Source organism: Pseudophryne corroboree, chromosome 10 (assembly GCF_028390025.1).
Source record: "Pseudophryne corroboree isolate aPseCor3 chromosome 10, aPseCor3.hap2, whole genome shotgun sequence".
Classification (NCBI taxonomy): domain Eukaryota; kingdom Metazoa; phylum Chordata; class Amphibia; order Anura; family Myobatrachidae; genus Pseudophryne; species Pseudophryne corroboree.
The window spans coordinates 221,367,636-221,388,363 of record NC_086453.1 but is presented as its reverse complement, the minus strand read 5'-3'; positions in this window follow the sequence as shown (position 1 = coordinate 221,388,363).

Sequence of the window (20,728 nt, the reverse complement as noted above, 5' to 3'; positions counted from 1 at the left end):
AGCGTGGTGAGCGCAGCAAGTCTGCGTGGGGACATGCTGCGCTCACTGCCGAAATTCTAGCTGTCGGGATTCTGGCGATGGTCTGCTGACCACCGGGATATCATACTGATCCTGTCAGCTCCTTCCCCCATCAATGGAGCACCGCGCGCTGACTTTTCTCCCTACTCTCCACACCAATGGAGCACAGCACGCCGACTTCTCTCCCCACTCTCCACACCAATGGAGCACTGCACGCCGACTTCTCTCCCCACTCTCCACACCAATGGAGCACTGCACGCCGACTTCTCTCCCCACTCTCCACACCAATGGAGCACTGCACGCCGACTTCTCTCCCCTCTCTCCACACCAATGGAGCACTGCACGCCGACTTCTCTCCCCACTCTCCACACCAATGGAGCACTGCACGCCGACTTCTCTCCCCACTCTCCACACCAATGGAGCACTGCACGCCGACTTCTCTCCCCACTCTCCACACCAATGGAGCACAGCACGCCGACTTCTCTCCCCTCTCTCCACACCAATGGAGCACTGCACGCCGACTTCTCTCCCCACTCTCCACACCAATGGAGCACTGCACGCCGACTTCTCTCCCCTCTCTCCACACCAATGGAGCACTGCACGCCGACTTCTCTCCCCACTCTCCACACCAATGGAGCACAGCACGCCGACTTCTCTCCCCACTCTCCACACCAATGGAGCACAGCACGCCGACTTCTCTCCCCACGCTCCACACCAATGGAGCACAGCACGCCGACTTCTCTCCCCACGCTCCACACCAATGGAGCACAGCACGCCGACTTCTCTCCCCACTCTCCACACCAATGGAGCACAGCACGCTGACTTCTCTCCCCACTCTCCACACCAATGGAGCACAGCACGCTGACTTCTCTCCCCACTCTCCACACCAATGGAGCACTGCACGCCGACTTCTCTCCCCACTCTCCACACCAATGGAGCACAGCACGCTGACTTCTCTCCCCACTCTCCACACCAATGGAGCACTGCACGCCGACTTCTCTCCCCACTCTCCACACCAATGGAGCACTGCACGCCGACTTCTCTCCCATCTCTCCACACCAATGGAGCACTGCACGCCGACTTCTCTCCCCACTCTCCACACCAATGGAGCACTGCACGCCGACTTCTCTCCCCTCTCTCCACACCAATGGAGCACTGCACGCCGACTTCTCTCCCCACTCTCCACACCAATGGAGCACTGCACGCCGACTTCTATCCCCACCAATGGAGCACTGCACGCCGACTTCTCTCCCCACTCTCTACACCAATGGACCAGTGCACGCCGACTTCTCTCCCCTCTCTCCACACCAATGGAGCAGTGCACGCCGACTTCTCTCCCCACTCTCCATACCAATGGAGCACTGCACGCCGACTTCTCTCCCCACTATCCACACCAATGGAGCACTGCAGCAGCCGACTTGGATAGAGGTTCACTTGATAGATACGCAGGAGATTACTAACCCCCCACTGTGCAGAGCTGCTGCTGTCACTACACATACCCAGTTCATAAGTGCACAGTCAGAGCTGCACTGTCCTCTTTCTGCATGCCCGCATGCTCCTCAGTTAGGGCAGGTCACGGACGGAGCAGGCAGACCATCGAGTCCAGGTAACGAAACAGGAGCGCTGGCTGCTGATGCTGATTGGCGCTCTGCTCCGGGACTGCTTTACCGCAGCAAGGACACGCAATGGGGGCAATGGCAAACAGAAGATAATTAAAAGGGGATTTCCAAAACTTCGTTCATGGAGCAAATTAAAAAAAAAACATTTAATTATATATATATTATATATATATATATATATATATATATATATATATATAGAGAGAGAGAGAGAGAGAGAGAGAGAGCGATCAAATTGGACACCACACATGCAAATTTTAGATATAGATATGCGATGACATCTGTAGATCCAGCAGCCAGGAGTAAATCCATAAAGCACAATGCAGCAGTACTCAGGAAATAAAACTCAGACGAATACAGGAATATTGCAACATTTTATGTATTATTGTCTTCAGGCACAGTGTACACATAAATATATTTATTTCTATGTAGATCTATCCGTATTTGTGCGTATATATCTCCCATATATTAGCCCAGATCTGTGACTTTGTGCCTCATTTGCTAATGCTGGGCGGAGTCACATAGCTGGGCGGAGTCAAGCCATAGAGTTCTGGGCTAATAGATAGGAGATAGCCATAGGAGATCTGCCCTAATATATGTGAGCAGGATACATAACTGACCACAGGTTATATCAGCATGGCCGCGATTGTGCAGAGACAGGAGCACCAGGCCACCAGCTTAAGCCTCCGTCGCGGCTCCGCCCCCCTCCCCAGAGACAGCAGCACCAGCTTAAGGCTCCATCGCGGCTCCGCCCCATTGGTTCCAACTCCGATGCGCCCCACCCCCTCCGCAAGCCATTGGTTGAGTCTCTCACTGGTTAAGACTCCGATGCGGCCACCACCCCCTGCCCTCCGCCAGCCATTGGTTGAGTCTCCGTCGAGCCCCCCGGCACACTCCGCCCGCCATTGGCCAGACGCCGCCAGGACACGCTGTGATTGGCAGCCCGTGCTGCTGCCACTGGAATTCCTGCCTTCTGCTGGCCCACCACTCACACAGGGAGACGCTGCTGCCAACGGGACAGCAAAAGAACGTGAGGGACAGCCCATACGCTCCATCCCCTGCCACTGAGCCACACCAGGTAACCAGCCTCATCACAGCGCGCCCCCTGTACCAGTGCCGCTTACACACGTAACGCCCCCTGTACCAGTGCCGCTTACACACGTAACGTCCCCTGTACCAATGCCACTTACACACGTAACGCCCCCTGTACCAGTGCCGCTTACACAGGTAACGCCCCCTGTACCAGTGCCGCTTACACACGTAATGCCCCCTGTACCAGTGCCGCTTACACACGTAACGCCCCCTGTACCAGTGCCGCTTACACACGTAACGTCCCCTGTACCAATGCCGCTTACACACGTAACGCCCCCTGTACCAGTGCCGCTTACACAGGTAACGCCCCCTGTACCAGTGCCGCTTACACACGTAATGCCCCCTGTACCAGTGCCGCTTACACACGTAACGCCCCCTGTACCAGTGCCACTTACACATGTAACGCCCCCTGTACCAGTGATGATTACATACGTAATGCCCCCTGTACCAGTGCCGCTTACACACGTAATGCTCCCTGTACCAGTGACGCTTACACACGTAACGTCCCCTGTACCAGTGCTGCTTACACATGTAACGCCCCCCCTGTACCAGTGACGCTTACACACGTAACGCCCCCCTGTATCAGTGCCGCTTACACACGTAATGCCCCCCTGTACCAGTGCCGCTTACACACATAACGCCCCGTGTACCGGTGCCGCTTACACACGTAACGCCCCCTGTACCGGTGCCGCTTACACATGTAACGCCCTTTGTACCAGTGCTGCTTACACACGTAACGCCCCCCGTACCAGTGACGCTTACACACGTAACGTCCCCTGTACCAGTGCCGCTTACACGTGTAACGCCCCCTGTACCAGTGCCGCTTACACACGTAACGCCCCCCTGTACCAGTGCCACTTACACACGTAACGCCCCTGTACCAGTGCCACTTACACACGTAATGTAACGAAAACATTGCACGCCACAAGGCTGTGCAAGGGTTAAGGGGGCGTAGCCCCTTACGATGGTGTGAAGAGCGCCCGAAAGGGCGCGATGAATCACCTAGTATATATATAATACTGGTATATGCTATAGGCATAATAGTAAGGCAGATCATATATATATATATATATATATATTAGGTGATTCATCGCGCTCTTCACACCATCGTAAGGGGCTACGCCCCCTTAACCCTTGAACAGGGGGCGTTACGTGCGTAAGCGGCACTGGTACAGGGGGCGTTACGTGTGTAAGCGGCACTGGTACAGGGGGCGTTACGTGTGTAAACAGCACTAATACAGGGGGCGTTACATGTGTAAGTGGCACCGGTACAGCGGGGCGTTACGTGTGTAAGTGGCACCGGTACAGGGGGCGTTACGTGTGTAAGTGGCACCGGTACAGGTGGCGTTACGTGTGTAAGTGGCACCGGTACAGGGGGGGCGGTACGTGTGTAAGCGGCACTGGAAGAGGGGGCATTACATGTGTAAGCGGCACTGGTACAGGGGGCATTACATGTGTAAGCGGCACTGGTACAGAGGGGCGTTACGTGTGTAAGCAGCACTGGTACAGGGGGCGTTACGTGTGTAAGCGTCACTGGTACAGGGGGGGGCGTTACATGTGTAAGCGTCACTGGTACAGGGGGGCGTTACGCGTGTAAGCGGCACTGGTACAGGGGGGCGTTACGTGTGTGAGCGTCACTGGTACAGGGAGCGTAACGTGTGTAAGCGGCACTGGTACAGGGGAGCGTTACGTGTGTAAGCGTCACTGGTATAGCGGGCGTTACGTGTGTAAGCGTCACTGGTACAGGGGGCGTTACGTGTGTAATTGTCACTGGTACAGGTGCCGTTACGTGTGTTAGCGGCACTTGTACAGGGGGGCGTTACGTGTGTAAGCGTCACTGGTACATGGGGCATTACGTGTGTAAGCGGCACTGGTACAGGGGGCGTTACGTGTGTAAGCGGCACTGCTACAGGGGGCGTTACGTGTGTAAGCAGCACTGGTACAGGGGGCGTTATGTGTGTAAGCGTCACTGGTACAGGTTGCGTTACGTGTGTAAGCGTCACTGGTACAGGGGGCGTTACGTGTGTAATCGTCACTGGTACATGGGGCGTTATGTGTGTAAGCGGCACTGGTACAGGGGGCATTACGTGTGTAAGCGGCACTGGTACAGGGTACGTTACGTGTGTAAGCGTCTGGTACAGGGGGCGTTACTTGTGTAAACAGCACTGGTACAGGGGGCATTACATGTGTAAGTGGCACCGGTAAAGGGGGCGTTACGTGTGTAAGTGGCACTGGTACAGGGGGCGTTACGTGTAAGCGGCACTGGTACAGGGGGCGTTACGTGTGTAAGCGTCACTGGTACAGGGGGCACTACGTGTGTAAGCGTCACTGGTACAGGGGGGCATTACGTGTGTAAGCGTCACTGGTACAGGGGGCGTTACGTGTGTAAGTGGCACTGGTACAGAGGGGCATTACGTGTGTAAACGGCACTGGTACAGGGGGTGTTACGTGTGTAAGCGGCACTGGCACAGGGGGGCGTTACGTGTGTGAGCGTCACTGGTACAGGGAGCGTTACGTGTGTAAGCGGCACTGGTACAGGGAGCGTAACGTGTGTAAGCGGCACTGGTACAGGGGGCACTACGTGTGTAAGCGTCACTGGTACAGGGGGGCATTACGTGTGTAAGCGTCACTGGTACAGGGGGCGTTACGTGTGTAAGTGGCACTGGTACAGAGGGGCATTACGTGTGTAAACGGCACTGGTACAGGGGGTGTTACGTGTGTAAGCGGCACTGGCACAGGGGGGCGTTACGTGTGTGAGCGTCACTGGTACAGGGAGCGTTACGTGTGTAAGCGTCACTGGTACAGGGGGCGTTACGTGTGTAAGTGGCACTGGTACAGAGGGGCATTACGTGTGTAAACGGCACTGGTACAGGGGGTGTTACGTGTGTAAGCGGCACTGGCACAGGGGGGCGTTACGTGTGTGAGCGTCACTGGTACAGGGGTGCGTTACGTGTGTGAGCGTCACTGGTACAGGGAGCGTAACGTGTGTAAGCGGCACTGGTACAGGGGAGCGTTACGTGTGTAAGCGTCACTGGTATAGCGGGCGTTACGTGTGTAAGCGTCACTGGTACAGGGGGCGTTACGTGTGTAATTGTCACTGGTACAGGTGCCGTTACGTGTGTTAGCGGCACTTGTACAGGGGGGCGTTACGTGTGTAAGCGTCACTGGTACATGGGGCATTACGTGTGTAAGCGGCACTGGTACAGGGGGCGTTACGTGTGTAAGCGGCACTGCTACAGGGGGCGTTACGTGTGTAAGCAGCACTGGTACAGGGGGCGTTATGTGTGTAAGCGTCACTGGTACAGGTTGCGTTACGTGTGTAAGCGTCACTGGTACAGGGGGCGTTACGTGTGTAATCGTCACTGGTACATGGGGCGTTATGTGTGTAAGCGGCACTGGTACAGGGGGCATTACGTGTGTAAGCGGCACTGGTACAGGGTACGTTACGTGTGTAAGCGTCTGGTACAGGGGGCGTTACTTGTGTAAACAGCACTGGTACAGGGGGCATTACATGTGTAAGTGGCACCGGTAAAGGGGGCGTTACGTGTGTAAGCGGCACCGGTACAGGGGGCGTTACGTGTGTAAGTGGCACTGGTACAGGGGGCGTTACGTGTAAGCGGCACTGGTACAGGGGGCGTTACGTGTGTAAGCGTCACTGGTACAGGGGGCACTACGTGTGTAAGCGTCACTGGTACAGGGGGGCATTACGTGTGTAAGCGTCACTGGTACAGGGGGCGTTACGTGTGTAAGTGGCACTGGTACAGAGGGGCATTACGTGTGTAAACGGCACTGGTATAGGGGGTGTTACGTGTGTAAGCGGCACTGGCACAGGGGGGCGTTACGTGTGTGAGCGTCACTGGTACAGGGAGCGTTACGTGTGTAAGCGGCACTGGTACAGGGGAGCGTTACATGTGTAAGGGGTACTGGTACAGGGGGACATTACGTGTGTAAGCGTCACTGGTACAGGGGCGTTACATGTGTAACCGTCACTGGTACAGGGGGCGTTACGTGTGTAAGCGGCACTGGTACAGGGGGCACTACATGTGTAAGCGTCATTGGTACAGGGGGTGTTACGTGTATAAGCGGCACTGGTACAGGGGGCGTTACGTGTGTAAGCATCACTGGTACAGGGGGCGTTACGTGTGTAAGCAGCACTGGTACAGGGGGGCGTTACGTGTGTAAGCGGCACTGGTACAGGGGGCGTTACGTGTGTAAGCGTCACTTGTACAGGTTGCGTTACGTGTGTAAGCAGCACTGGTACAGGGGGCGTTACGTGTGTAAGCGTCACTGGTACAGGGGGCGTTACGTGTGTAAGCGTCACTGGTACAGGGGGGCGTTACGTGTGTAAGCGTCACTGGTACAGGGGGCGTTACGTGTGTAATCGTCACTGGTACAGGGGGCGTTACGTGTGTAAGCAGCACTGGTACAGGGGGGCGTTATTTGTGTAAGAGGCACTGGTACAGGGGGCATTACGTGTGTAAGCGTCACTGGTACAGGTTGCGTTACGTGTGTAAGTGGCACTGGTACAGGGGGCGTTACGTGTGTAATCGTCACTGGTACAGGGGGCGTTACGTGTGTAAGCGCCACTGGTACAGGGGGGGGCGTTACGTGTGTAAGCGTCACTGGTACAGGGAGCGTTACGTGTGTAAGCGGCACTGGTACAGGGGGGCGGTACATGTGTAAGCGTCACTGGTACAGGGAGCATTACGTGTGTAAGCGGCACTGGTACAGGGGGCATTACGTGTGTAAGCGTCACTGGTACAGGGGGCGTTACGTGTGTAAGCAGCACTGGTACAGGGGGGTGTTACGTGTGTAAGCGGCACTGGCACAGGGGGCGTTATGTGTGTAAGCGTCACTGGTACAGGTTGCGTTACATGTGTAAGCGGCACTGGTACAGGGGGCGTTACGTATGTAAGCGGCACTGGTACAGGGGGCATTACGTGTGTAAGCGTCACTGGTACAGGGGGGGTGTTACGTGTGCAAGCGTCACTGATACAGGGGGCGTTACGTGTGTAAGCATCACTGGTACAGGGGGCGTTACGTGTGTAAGCGGCACTGGTACAGGGGACGTTACATGTGTAAGCGGCACTGGTACAGGGGGCGTTACGTGTGTAAGCGGCACTGGTACAGGGGGCGCGCTGTGATGAGGCTGGTTACCTGGTGTGGCTCAGTGGCAGGGGATGGAGCGTATGGGCTGTCCCTCACGTTCTTTTGCTGTCCCGTTGGCAGCAGCGTCTCCCTGTGTGAGTGGTGGGCCAGCAGGAGGCAGGCATTCCAGTGGCAGCAGCACGGGCTGCCAATCACAGCGCGTCCTGGCGGCGTCTGGCCAATGGCGGGCGGAGTGTGCCGGGGCGGAGGGGGGCTCGACGGAGTCTTAACCAGTGGGAGACTCAACCAATGGCTTGCGGATGGTGGGGGGGCCGCATCGGAGTTGGAACCAATGGCTGGCCAGGGGGGGCGGAGCCGCGATGGAGCCTTAAGCTGGTGCTGCTGTCTCTGGGGAGGGAGGGCAGAGCCGCGACGGAGGCTTAAGCTGGTGGCCTGGTGCTGCTGTTTCTGCACAATCGCGGCCACACTGATATAACCTGTGGTCAGTTATGTATCCTGCTCACATATATTAGGGCAGATCTCCTATGGCTATCTCCTATCTATTAGCCCAGATCTCTATGGCTTGACTCCACGCAGCTATGGGACTCCGCCTAGCATTAGCAAAAGAGGCAAAAAGTCACAGATCTGGGCTAATATATAGGAGGTATATATATATATATATATATATATATATATATATCTATCTATATATATATATATATCTATATATATTAGTGATGTGCACCGGACATTTTTCGGGTTTTGTGTTTTGGATTCGGTTCCGCGGCCGTGTTTTGGATTCGGACGCGTTTTGGCAAAACCTCCCTGAAATTTTTTTGTCAGATTCGGGTGTTTTTTTTACAAAAACTCTCAAAAACAGCTTAAATCATAGAATTTGGGGGTCATTTTGATCCCATAGTATTATTAACCTCAATAACCATAATTTCTACTCATTTCCAGTCTATTCTGAACACCTCACACCTCACAATATTATTTTTAGTCCTAAAATTTGCACCAAGGTCGCTGGATGACTAAGCTAAGCGACCCAAGTGGCCGGCACAAACACCTGGCCCATCTAGGAGTGGCACTGCAGTGTCAGACAGGATGGCACTTAAAAAATTGTCCCCAAACAGCACATGATGCAAAGAAAAAAAGAGGTGCACCAAGGTCGCTGGATGGCTAAGCTAAGCGACCCAAGTGGCCGACACAAACACCTGGCCCATCAAGGAGTGGCACTGCAGTGTCAGACAGGATGGCACTTAAAAAAATAGTCCCCAAACAGCACATGATGCAAAGAAAAAAAGAGGTGCACCAAGGTCGCTGGATGGCTAAGCTAGGCGACCCAAGTGGCCGACACAAACACCTGGCCCATCTAGGAGTGGCACTGCAGTGTCAGACAGGATGGCAGATTTAAAAAATAGTCCCCAAACAGCACATGATGCTAAGAAAAAAAGAGGTGCACCAAGGTCACTGGATGGTTAAGCTAAGCGACCCAAGTGGCCGACACAAACAACTGGCCCATCTAGGAGTGGCACTGCAGTGTCAGACAGGATGGCAGATTTAAAAAATAGTCCCCAAACAGCACATGATGCTAAGAAAAAAAGAGGTGCACCAAGGTCACTGGACGGTTAAGCTAAGCGACCCAAGTGGCCGACACAAACAACTGGCCCATCTAGGAGTGGCACTGCAGTGTCAGACAGGATGGCACTTCAAAAAATAGTCCCCAAACAGCACATGATGCAAAGAAAAATTAAAGAAAAAAGAGGTGCAAGATGGAATTGTCCTTGGGCCCTCTCACCCACCCTTATGTTGTATAAACAGGACATGCACACTTTAACAAACTCATCATTTCAGCGACAGGGTCTGCCACACGACTGTGACTGAAATGACTGGTTGGTTTGGGCCCCCACCAAAAAAGAAGCAATCATTCTCTCCTTGCACAAACTGGCTCTACATAGGCAAGATGTACCCCTCCTCCTCATCCTCCGATTCCTCACCCCTTTCACTGTGTACATCCCCCTCCTCACAGATTATTAATTCGTCCCCACTGGAATCCACCATCTCAGGTCCCTGTGTACTTTCTGGAGGCAATTGCTGGTGAATGTCTCCACGGAGGAATTGATTATAATTCATTTTGATGAACATCATCTTCTCCACATTTTCTGGAAGTAACCTCGTACGCCGATTGCTGACAAGGTGAGCGGCTGCACTAAACACTCTTTCGGAGTACACACTGGAGGGGGGGCAACTTAAGTAAAATAAAGCCAGTTTGCGCGAAGGCCTCCAAATTGTCTCTTTTTCCTGCCAGTATACGTACGGACTGTCTGAAGTGCCTACTTGGATGCGGTCACTCATATAATCCTCCACCATTCTTACAATGGTGATAGAATCATATGCAGTGACAGTAGACGACATGTCAGTAATCGTTGGCAGGTCCTTCAGTCCGGACCAGATGTCAGCACTCGCTCCAGACTGCCCTGCATCACCGCCAGCGGGTGGGCTCGGAATTCTTAGCCTTTTCCTCGCAGCCCCAGTTGCAGGAGAATGTGAAGGAGGAGCTGTTGACGGGTCACGTTCCGCTTGACCTGACAATTTTCTCACCAGCAGGTCTTTAGTTTGAACCTCTGCAGACTTGTGTCTGCCGGAAATGGAGATCCAACGTAGGTTTTAAATCTAGGATCGAGCACGGTGGCCAAAATGTAGTGCTCGGATTTCAACAGATTGACCACCCGTGAATCTTGGTTAAGCGAATTAAGGGCTCCATCCACAAGTCCCACATGCCTAGCGGAATCGCTCTGTTTTAGCTCCTCCTTCAATCTCTCCAGCTTCTTCTGCAAAAGCCTGATAAGGGGAATGACCTGACTCAGGCTGGCAGTGTCTGAACTGACTTCACGTGTGGCAAGTTCAAATGGTTGCAGAACCTTGCACAACGTTGAAATCATTCTCCACTGCGCTTGAGTCAGGTGCATTCCCCCTCCTTTGCCTATATCGTAGGTAGCTGTATAGGCTTGAATGGCCTTTTGCTGCTCCTCCATCCTCTGAAGCATATAGAGGGTTGAATTCCACCTCGTTACCACCTCTTGCTTCAGATGATGGCTGGGCAGGTTCAGGAGTGTTTGCTGGTGCTCCAGTCTTCAGCAGGCGGTGGCTGAATACCGAAAGTGGCCCGCAATTCTTCGGGCCACCGACAGCATCTTTTGCATGCCCCTGTCGTTTTTTTAAATAATTCTGCACCACCAAATTCAATGTATGTGCAAAACATGGGACGTGCTGGAATTTGCCCACATGTAATGCACGCACAATATTGGTGGCGTTGTCCGATGTCACAAATCCCCAGGAGAGTTCAATTGGGGTAAGCCATTCTGCGATGATGTTCCTCAGTTTCCGTAAGAGGTTGTCAGCTGTGTGCCTCTTATGGAAAGCGGTGATACAAAGCGTAGCCTGCCTAGGAATGAGTTGCCGTTTGCGAAATGCTGCTACTGGTGCCGCCGCTGCTGTTCTTGCTGTGGGAGGCAATACATCTACCCAGTGGGCTGTCACAGTCATATAGTCCTTAGTCTGCCCTGCTCCACTTGTCCACATGTCCGTGGTTAAGTGGACATTGGGTACAACTGCATTTTTTAGGACACTGGTGACTCTTTTTCTGAGGTCTGTGTACATTCTCGGTATCGCCTGCCTAGAGAAATGGAACCTAGATGGTATTTGGTACCGGGGACACAGTACCTCAAGCAAATCTCTAGTTTCCTGTGAATTAACGGTGGATACCGAAAACACGTTTAACACCGCCCAGGCTGCCAAGGCCTGAGTTATCCGCTTTGCAGCAGGATGACTGCTGTGATATTTCATCTTCCTCGCAAAGGACTGTTGGACAGTCAATTGCTTACTGGAAGTAGTACAAAAGGTCTTCCGACTTCCCCTCTGGGATGACAATCGACTCCCAGCAGCAACAACAGCAGCGCCAGCAGCAGTAGGCGTTACACTCAAGGATGCATCGGAGGAATCCCAGGCAGGAGAGGACTCGTCAGACTTGACAGTGACATGGCCTGCAGGACTATTGGCTTTCCTGTCTAAGGAGGAAATTGACACTGAGGGAGTTGGTGGTGTGGTTTGCAGGAGCTTGGTTACAAGACGAAGGGATTTAGTTGGCAGTGGACTGCTTCCGCTGTCAGACAAAGTTTTTGAACTTGTCAATGACTTCTGATGAATGCGCTCCAGGTGACGTATAAGGGAGGATGTTCCTAGGTGGTTAACGTCCTTACCCCTACTTATTACAGCTTGACAAAGGCAACACACGGCTTGACACCAGTTGTCCGCATTTCTGTTGAAATAATTCCACACCGAAGAGGTGATTTTTTTTTGTAATTTGACCAGGCATGTCAATGGCCATATTTGTCCCACGGACAACAGGTGTCTCCCCGGGTGCCTGACTTAAACAAACCACCTCACCATTAGAATCCTCCTTGTCAATTTCCTCCTCAGCGCCAGCAACACCCATATCCTCATCCTGGGGTACTTCAACAGTGACATCTTCAATTTGCCTATCAGGAACTGGACTGCGGGTTAGAGATGAGCGCCTGAAATTTTTCGGGTTTTGTGTTTTGGTTTTGGGTTCGGTTCCGCGGCCGTGTTTTGGGTTCGAACGCGTTTTGGCAAAACCTCACCGAATTTTTTTTGTCGGATTCGGGTGTGTTTTGGATTCGGGTGTTTTTTTCCAAAAACACTAAAAAACAGCTTAAATCATAGAATTTGGGGGTCATTTTGATCCCAAAGTATTATTAACCTCAAAAACCATAATTTACACTCATTTTCAGTCTATTCTGAATACCTCACACCTCACAATATTATTTTTAGTCCTAAAATTTGCACCGAGGTCGCTGTGTGAGTAAGATAAGCGACCCTAGTGGCCGACACAAACACCGGGCCCATCTAGGAGTGGCACTGCAGTGTCACGCAGGATGTCCCTTCCAAAAAACCCTCCCCAAACAGCACATGACGCAAAGAAAAAAAGAGGCGCAATGAGGTAGCTGTGTGAGTAAGATTAGCGTGTCACGATCCAGGAAATTCCTTATTAGTATTTACCTTCCAAATGCCTCCTGAGACTGTCCCAGTGTCCCAGGCCTGGATTCCATCTGCACTGTCTGTGTGCAGCATGCTGCATCTCATTGTCTCAAATCTCTTTACTATGATTCTGGCAGCTTCATGGTTAAAACTCACATGCAAGTTACAAACAGTCTTTCCCTCCAAGTTCAAACATGGGCGCAGCCATGTTTGTTTTCATCACATGTTACTTTTCAGCCAATCAGCTGCACTCTGCTCTCAGCCTGATTACACAGCAGCTGCACTCTGGTCTCTGGTTAATTGCCCACCAATCCCTGCTAACCTGTGGGTTTAAATAGCCTGTCCCAGCATTGAAGGATGTCAGTGCTTCAATGGTCTTCAGTGTTTCCAGTGAGCAGTTCTTCCATGGACTTTCTCTGCAGTGCTTCATTTGTCTCCAGTGGTTTCTGTGTGCAGTCTTCTACAGATTCTCCAGTGAACTCTCCTGCATTCAAGCCTGACTCCTCTGTGTTACACTCTGCAGTGTAACCCGACACTCCAGTGCTTAACCCACTACAGTCTACCCTGATTCACCTGTGTCTGAACTTTGGCTTTCCAGCAGCCTTCCTCCATTTACATTCTCTGTATTCCTGCGCACTTCAGCTTCAGTCCTCAGGTACCTACGAACCCCAGCTTCATCTTCCAACAAACCCTAGCTTCATTTACAGTTTACAGAACTTTTCTCTACATTCCAGGTTACTGGTATTAACCAGTTGCACACCTAAATTTCCACTTGTGACTTTCTATTGTTTTTGCACGTTTTATGACTTTCATTTAATAAAATCACTGAAAGATATTTCCAGTTGTCGTGGTCACGCCTTCGGGCATCCTTACTACTGTCTTTACGCATGTCCAGGAGTCCCATGGCTCCCCCTAAGTTCAAGTCCCGGTTAGCCCCTACAGCTGAGGCTCCCGGTCACGGTCCCCAGCCCTCAGTTGTGACAGTAAGCACTGACCTAATGGATCTGGCCGGAGACCAGGCTCAAGCGTTTAACCCGATGCAACGACTTGCAGCACGCTTAGAACTTCTGGAGGCTGCACAGGGTCAAGTTTTTCGCTGTCTCCAGGGCCTTTCCACCCGGCTGGATGGAATCCAAGTAACCCTTAATGGTTCAGGGGCATCCAGTGTCCTGACTCTCAGTCAACTGTTGGTTCAGTTACAAGACCTTCTCTCTAGCATCGTTCCAGTTATTTCAAAGTGTCTCTGTGATACTCCTACTATCTCTGCTCCCGTCTCCATGAAAGTCTTCCCACAGTCTGCTGAGAACACAGATGCAACAGCTGCCAATCTCTCTATGTCCAAGTCGTTTCCCCTTGCTCCAAGTAAAGATAAGTTCCGGAGTAAGCCACGGTCTAGACTTTCTGAAGAGGAACGCAAGCGTCGCATGCAGTTTCAACTCTGCTTCTACTGTGGGGGTTCTGATCACTTTATTAAAGACTGTTCTCTCCATAAGCCGAGGAAGTGGGATAGATCTCCACATCACAGCATTCATAGTTACAAACCTTCCTATGTGGAATCTTCAGCTCCTTCTGAGCCGGTCAAGAAAAATATAAAAGTTGATCAAAGAAAAACCCAATTCTACAATTGGGGTCCTGTGTCCAGGAGCCCCATTTCCAATTCCGGGAAACAAAAGAGATTTAATGAGACTTTCTTCACCAAAGGGAAATCCAATTCCGCAGCCCAAGACGGGGCGTCTGTTTCTGCAGCCCAAGACGGGGCGTCTGTTTCTACAGCTCCAGGAAAGGTATCCAATGTTCAAGCTCTACTAGGGGCATATGAGTCTTCTCAAAAAGGAGTTTCTGATCTGTTAACCCCAGGAGGGGTGCTGGAGAAAACAACCCTGAGAGAGGTGTCTGATTCGTCAACCCCAGGAGGGGTCACCGAAATTTCAGCCCCAAGGGAAGTATCCAGAGCCAAGTTCCCAGATGGAAATTTTTGTGCTACAGATGCAGTTATGAACTCCTGTTTGCCGTTTTCAGAGAGCACCACCCTGTTGGCATCCAGCATGGACCAGGTTCAGGATGGTCTAACTGAACACTTGGATACCACTCATTCCGGTTCCAACCGGATTCTGACTCCTTCGGTTCCAGCCGATTCCAGTAAGCCTCCTTCAGTTCCAGCCGATTCCAGCACCTTCGAATCTAATCAAGTCCTATCCGTTAGTCCAAAGACTCCTCTGGTTCCAGCCAGTTCAAGTTCATCAGGATTCAATTCAGGTTCCGAAGGTGAATTTGTTGATGACTCAAGCTACATTATGGGAGGTCCTGCTCTTTCCTGTTATGCTTTCACGCATGAAGAGGTTCCAGAATTACCAAAAAGTTCTACAGGTCTCTGTATGAAAAGTCCTCGTTCTAGAAGAAGATTTAATTTAAGACTTAGTGGAGTGCTAGCTTCAAAAGCACGATTTTCTCGTACTTCTAATCCAGGAAAGGGACCTTCTACAGGTTATTCCTCAGTCCTTTCAGATGAAGAAGATTGGGAGGACTTCTAGCAATCCAGTTGCTTCAGGCTTTCCACGCCAGATTTTCCTCAAGCCTAGGAAGTGTCCTGGGGCCACTCCTAAAGGGGAGGGTACTGTCACGATCCAGGAAATTCCTTATTAGTATTTACCTTCCAAATGCCTCCTGAGACTGTCCCAGTGTCCCAGGCCTGGATTCCATCTGCACTGTCTGTGTGCAGCATGCTGCATCTCATTGTCTCAAATCTCTTTACTATGATTCTGGCAGCTTCATGGTTAAAACTCACATGCAAGTTACAAACAGTCTTTCCCTCCAAGTTCAAACATGGGCGCAGCCATGTTTGTTTTCATCACATGTTACTTTTCAGCCAATCAGCTGCACTCTGCTCTCAGCCTGATTACACAGCAGCTGCACTCTGGTCTCTGGTTAATTGCCCACCAATCCCTGCTAACCTGTGGGTTTAAATAGCCTGTCCCAGCATTGAAGGATGTCAGTGCTTCAATGGTCTTCAGTGTTTCCAGTGAGCAGTTCTTCCATGGACTTTCTCTGCAGTGCTTCATTTGTCTCCAGTGGTTTCTGTGTGCAGTCTTCTACAGATTCTCCAGTGAACTCTCCTGCATTCAAGCCTGACTCCTCTGTGTTACACTCTGCAGTGTAACCCGACACTCCAGTGCTTAACCCACTACAGTCTACCCTGATTCACCTGTGTCTGAACTTTGGCTTTCCAGCAGCCTTCCTCCATTTACATTCTCTGTATTCCTGCGCACTTCAGCTTCAGTCCTCAGGTACCTACGAACCCCAGCTTCATCTTCCAACAAACCCTAGCTTCATTTACAGTTTTACAGAACTTTTCTCTACATTCCAGGTTACTGGTATTAACCAGTTGCACACCTAAATTTCCACTTGTGACTTTCTATTGTTTTTGCACGTTTTATGACTTTCATTTAATAAAATCACTGAAAGATATTTCCAGTTGTCGTGGTCACGCCTTCGGGCATCCTTACTACTGTCTTTACGCATGTCCAGGAGTCCCATGGCTCCCCCTAAGTTCAAGTCCCGGTTAGCCCCTACAGCTGAGGCTCCCGGTCACGGTCCCCAGCCCTCAGTTGTGACATAGCGACCCTAGTGGCCGAAACAAACACCGGGCCCATCTAGGAGTGGCACTGCAGTGTCACGCAGGATGGCCCTTCCAAAAAACCCTCCCCAAACAGCACATGACGCAAAGAAAAAAAGAGGCGCAATGAGGTAGCTGTGTGAGTAAGATTAGCGACCCTAGTGGCCGACACAAACACCGGGCCCATCTAGGAGTGGCACTGCAGTGTCACGCAGGATGTCCCTTCCAAAAAACCCTCCCCAAACAGCACATGACGCAAAGAAAAAAAGAGGCGCAATGAGGTAGCTGACTGTGTGAGTAAGATTAGCGACCCTAGTGGCCGACACAAACACCGGGCCCATCTAGGAGTGGCACTGCAGTGTCACGCAGGATGTCCCTTCCAAAAAACCCTCCCCAAACAGCACATGACGCAAAGAAAAAAAGAGGCGCAATGAGGTAGCTGACTGTGTGAGTAAGATTAGCGACCCTAGTGGCCGACACAAACACCGGGCCCATCTAGGAGTGGCACTGCAGTGTCACGCAGGATGTCCCTTCCAAAAAACCCTCCCCAATCAGCACATGATGCAAAGAAAAAGAAAAGAAAAAAGAGGTGCAAGATGGAATTGTCCTTGGGCCCTCCCACCCACCCTTATGTTGTATAAACAAAACAGGACATGCACACTTTAACCAACCCATCATTTCAGTGACAGGGTCTGCCACACGACTGTGACTGATATGACGGGTTGGTTTGGACCCCCCCCAAAAAAGAAGCAATTAATCTCTCCTTGCACAAACTGGCTCTACAGAGGCAAGATGTCCACCTCATCTTCACCCTCCGATATATCACCGTGTACATCCCCCTCCTCACAGATTATCAATTCGTCCCCACTGGAATCCACCATCTCAGCTCCCTGTGTACTTTGTGGAGGCAATTGCTGCTGGTCAATGTCTCCGCGGAGGAATTGATTATAATTCATTTTAATGAACATCATCTTCTCCACATTTTCTGGATGTAACCTCGTACGCCGATTGCTGACAAGGTGAGCGGCGGCACTAAACACTCTTTCGGAGTACACACTTGTGGGAGGGCAACTTAGGTAGAATAAAGCCAGTTTGTGCAAGGGCCTCCAAATTGCCTCTTTTTCCTGCCAGTATAAGTACGGACTGTGTGACGTGCCTACTTGGATGCGGTCACTCATATAATCCTCCACCATTCTATCAATGTTGAGAGAATCATATGCAGTGACAGTAGACGACATGTCCGTAATCGTTGTCAGGTCCTTCAGTCCGGACCAGATGTCAGCATCAGCAGTCGCTCCAGACTGCCCTGCATCACCGCCAGCGGGTGGGCTCGGAATTCTGAGCCTTTTCCTCGCACCCCCAGTTGCAGGAGAATGTGAAGGAGGAGATGTTGACAGGTCGCGTTCCGCTTGACTTGACAATTTTGTCACCAGCAGGTCTTTCAACCCCAGCAGACCTGTGTCTGCCGGAAAGAGAGATCCAAGGTAGGCTTTAAATCTAGGATCGAGCACGGTGGCCAAAATGTAGTGCTCTGATTTCAACAGATTGACCACCCGTGAATCCTTGTTAAGCGAATTAAGGGCTGCATCCACAAGTCCCACATGCCTAGCGGAATCGCTCCCTTTTAGCTCCTTCTTCAATGCCTCCAGCTTCTTCTGCAAAAGCCTGATGAGGGGAATGACCTGACTCAGGCTGGCAGTGTCTGAACTGACTTCACGTGTGGCAAGTTCAAAGGGCATCAGAACCTTGCACAACATTGAAATCATTCTCCACTGCACTTGAGACAGGTGCATTCCACCTACTATATCGTGCTCAATTGTATAGGCTTGAATGGCCTTTTGCTGCTCCTCCAACCTCTGAAGCATATAGAGGGTTGAATTCCACCTCGTTACCACTTCTTGCTTCAGATGATGGCAGGGCAGGTTCAGTAGTTTTTGGTGGTGCTCCAGTCTTCTGTACGTGGTGCCTGTACGCCGAAAGTGTCCCGCAATTTTTCTGGCCACCGACAGCATCTCTTGCACGCCCCTGTCGTTTTTTAAAAAATTCTGCACCACCAAATTCAAGGTATGTGCAAAACATGGGACGTGCTGGAATTTGCCCATATTTAATGCACACACAATATTGCTGGCGTTGTCCGATGCCACAAATCCACAGGAGAGTCCAATTGGGGTAAGCCATTCCGCGATGATCTTCCTCAGTTGCCGTAAGAGGTTTTCAGCTGTGTGCGTATTCTGGAAAGCGGTGATACAAAGCGTAGCCTGCCTAGGAAAGAGTTGGCGTTTGCGAGATGCTGCTACTGGTGCCGCCGCTGCTGTTCTTGCGGCGGGAGTCCATACATCTACCCAGTGGGCTGTCACAGTCATATAGTCCTGACCCTGCCCTGCTCCACTTGTCCACATGTCCGTGGTTAAGTGGACATTGGGTACAACTGCATTTTTTAGGACACTGGTGAGTCTTTTTCTGACGTCCGTGTACATTCTCGGTATCGCCTGCCTAGAGAAGTGGAACCTAGATGGTATTTGGTAACGGGGGCACACTGCCTCAATAAATTGTCTAGTTCCCTGTGAACTAACGGCGGATACCGGACGCACGTCTAACACCAACATAGTTGTCAAGGACTCAGTTATCCGCTTTGCAGTAGGATGACTGCTGTGATATTTCATCTTCCTCGCAAAGGACTGTTGAACAGTCAATTGCTTACTGGAAGTAGTACAAGTGGGCTTACGACTTCCCCTCTGGGATGACCATCGACTCCCAGCGGCAACAACAGCAGCGCCAGCAGCAGTAGGCGTTACACGCAAGGATGCATCGGAGGAATCCCAGGCAGGAGAGGACTCGTCAGAATTGCCAGTGACATGGCCTGCAGGACTATTGGCATTCCTGGGGAAGGAGGAAATTGACACTGAGGGAGTTGGTGGGGTGGTTTGCGTGAGCTTGGTTACAAGAGGAAGGGATTTACTGGTCAGTGGACTGCTTCCGCTGTCACCCAAAGTTTTTGAACTTGTCACTGACTTATTATGAATGCGCTGCAGGTGACGTATAAGGGAGGATGTTCCGAGGTGGTTAACGTCCTTACCCCTACTTATTACAGCTTGACAAAGGGAACACACGGCTTGACACCTGTTGTCCGCATTTCTGGTGAAATACCTCCACACCGAAGAGCTGATTTTTTTGGTATTTTCACCTGGCATGTCAACGGCCATATTCCTCCCACGGACAACAGGTGTCTCCCCGGGTGCCTGACTTAAACAAACCACCTCACCATCAGAATCCTCCTGGTCAATTTCCTCCCCAGCGCCAGCAACACCCATATCCTCCTCATCCTGGTGTACTTCAACACTGACATCTTCAATCTGACTATCAGGAACTGGACTGCGGGTGCTCCTTCCAGCACTTGCAGGGGGCGTGCAAATGGTGGAAGGCGCATGCTCTTCACGTCCAGTGTTGGGAAGGTCAGGCATCGCAACCGACACAATTGGACTCTCCTTGTGGATTTGGGATTTCAAAGAACGCACAGTTCTTTGCGGTGCTTTTGCCAGCTTGAGTCTTTTCAGTTTTCTAGCGAGAGGCTGAGTGCTTCCATCCTCATGTGAAGCTGAACCACTAGCCATGAACATAGGCCAGGGCCTCAGCCGTTCCTTGCCACTCCGTGTGGTAAATGGCATATTGGCAAGTTTACGCTTCTCCTCCGACAATTTTATTTTAGGTTTTGGAGTCCTTTTTTTACTGATATTTGGTGTTTTGGTTTTGACATGCTCTGTACTATGCCATTGGGCATCGGCCTTGGCAGACGACGTTGCTGGCATTTCATCGTCTCGGCCATGACTAGTGGCAGCAGCTTCAGCACGAGGTGGAAGTGGATCTTGATCTTTCCCTAATTTTGGAACCTCAACATTTTTGTTCTCCATATTTTAATAGGCACAACTAAAAGGCACCTCAGGTAAACAATGGAGATGGATGGATTGGATACTAGTATACAATTATGGACGGGCTGCCGAGTGCCGACACAGAGGTAGCCACAGCCGTGAACTACCGCACTGTACTGTGTCTGCTGCTAATATATAGACTGGTTGATAAAGAGATAGTATACTCGTAACTAGTATGTATGTATAAAGAAAGAAAAAAAAACCACGGTTAGGTGGTATATACAATTATGGACGGGCTGCCGAGTGCCGACACAGAGGTAGCCACAGCCGTGAACTACCGCACTGTACTGTGTCTGCTGCTAATATATAGACTG